Genomic DNA, 2,746 nt, shown 5'->3' on the forward strand with positions numbered 1-2,746 from the left:
CGCATGTGTGCCTCCAAAGAGTGGTATACGTGTAGCATCACTAAAAAAAATGATATATTAAAATAATTTTTTAAAAAAATAATATATTTTTTTAATAATATGTTTAATTAAAATTTAATAATTAAACAATTAATAAATTATGTAGGTAACACGTTTACTCATTCTAAAAAATAGTTTTATTATTTGATTTTTATAATTTTATCGAATTTTTAATTACATCTATATGTTTTGTTTTTTAATTGAATTTTTATATTATATTAAATTTTGTAATTTATAAAAACGTTAAAACTAACAAAATATTTCGATAAATAAAATGAATATGCTTAAATATTTGATTGAATATTTTATTTTATTTAATTAAATATTCTATTAGTTCTAATATTTTTATTACGTTAAAATTTAATTATAAAATCTTATATGATATAAGGATTTAATTTAAAAAAATTATAAAATTTTAATTAAAAATTTAGTAAGATTATAAAAATTGATCAAATAATTAAATTGAAAAAACAAACACTCAATACGGTTCTCAAAAAATGTTAGATCATACATTTTGATTTTTAACGAATTTTTATTATGTATAGTATTCGAAAATTAATTTCATTGGATAAGGTAGTCCCTTCGTAGTTTTGAAGGGAATTTTTGAAATTTAATTTTCTTGTCAACACTTATTTGATACTATTAATTTGATTGAAAGTGTTGATGGACCAATTTAATTTATCTAATGAGAATAATTTTCGAGTTCTTAAGAATATACATTTATTGAAGACCAAAATATTCTATCTAAAATTTCTTAAAGATCATTTTTTATATTTAATCTTTAAAAACAATAAAAAATTTTAAAAACTTATTTTTCTAATTTATAAATTAAAAATTTGATTAAAACTAATAATAAATTAATTTGTTTGACAATAGTAATTTTTAAAGTCTTCTAAAAAATAGACATTTAAAGACTAAAATATTTTATCTAAAATTTTGTAAACATCACTTTAGATATTTACTTTTTAAAAATAGTATTGCATTAATTACTTATATAATTTCAAACATTATTAAGAATTTTAATATAAATGTTTCCTAATTTTAAAAAATCATTTTAAAATAATTTTAGATTTTAATAATTAATTTTTACTTTATGTACTATTCGTGATTATGGTGAAATTTTTTCTTCTTTAACTTTAGTGCATTTTCTTCTCCGTGTTGATAACAAAACTCTGAACCTGAGAGTTACCCACATTTGTGTTCGCCTTCCTCTCACTTTTAAATTTTAATTGGCAAACAAAGAAAGAAGCGGATAGAAGGCAATATTTTGTTTTTCCGCGTTTTCCATCGCCGCATTTTTTGGGGAGACAAAAAGGCTTAAAATTGTTTTCAATAATATTAGGACTAAGATGATTTCAGTAAAAAATTAGTCAAATATCTCTCGGTGAATATAAAATTTTTATGTAGATAGTGTTTATGTTAGGTATTAGGATATTTTTTTTTCTTTGTAAGTTGGATGGTTCTGAATCTATTTTTTGATTTATCATGTTTTAAGCATTTAGAGAAGAAAGGAGAGTGAAGAGACGAAAGCTAATTGAATTAGTTTCCGTAATTTATGTTGTAATGATACTGAACGTATCTCTTCCTAATTTAAATGTAGTGAAATATTTAATAACCAATATTTTAAATCATAAATAAATAAAACTAATTACTATATTTATAATTAATTAAATTCTTCTATTCTTGAGATGGAATTGACGAACAACTAATACCACTAATAGTATTTATGAATGTCAAATAAAAAAAATGGGGCGTCGCCAAGCGGTAAGGCCTCGAGTTTTAGTCCCGTCATTCGGAGGTTCGAATCCTTTCGTTCCAGAGCATATCCATTCATGATATATATCCTATTTGAATAAAAATTGTATCTCAAGATAAAAATGACCATTTTTTAATCATTCTTAACTGAATTGGAATTGATTCATATACTTTTCCAATTATTTTAAAGTGATCTAAAAAGAAAATGAATCTTATACTCTCATCCAATTAAGAAAGCCGAAAGATGACTTAGATATTTTTTTATGCATGTAAAAGATTTTTAGAATTACCATAGAACCAATTTTTTTTTAAACTATTTTTTTAAATTAAGTCTAATAAAATTAAATTTATGTTTGCATTTTTTATACGTTTTTTTCGTTCTCTTTTCATTTTTATTATCATTATCTTCAGCATTATTAGTATTATTACTTTTTTTTTCTCTCTTTTTTCTTTATTATTATCGTTATTGTTCCTATTTTTTTCTTGTGCATAATTCTTCTTCAACGTCGTCGTCATCGTTATCATCATCGTCTTCTTCTTTTAAAATTTTTTTTAAATTTGTAATATTCTATCTTATATATCATTTTCTTCTGTGTAATTTTTTTCAACATCATCATTGTCTATCTTCTTTTTCTTTTAAAAAAATAAAAAAAAAGCAGCATTTAATTTTATGTCACCTTTAAAATTTTTCGGTGCTACCTTTTTAATTTATATTTTTTTCAAATAACAACTCCTCTTTCTTCTTGTTTTAATAGTTTCTTTTTATTTCACACTCTTATTATTCTTAAACCTTCTAAAAAAATAAAAAAATAAAAGAAATAAAAAGAGAAAAAAATGCTACTTTTTATTTCATTATTTGGTTAATCATTTATGACAATAAACACACATAATTTTTGAAGGGAAAAAAAACAGAAATTATGCGCAAAATAAGAAGAAAAATAAGAAAACACAA

This window comes from Arachis hypogaea, chromosome 3 (assembly GCF_003086295.3).
Source record: "Arachis hypogaea cultivar Tifrunner chromosome 3, arahy.Tifrunner.gnm2.J5K5, whole genome shotgun sequence".
In the NCBI taxonomy this organism is placed as follows: Eukaryota; Viridiplantae; Streptophyta; class Magnoliopsida; order Fabales; family Fabaceae; genus Arachis; species Arachis hypogaea.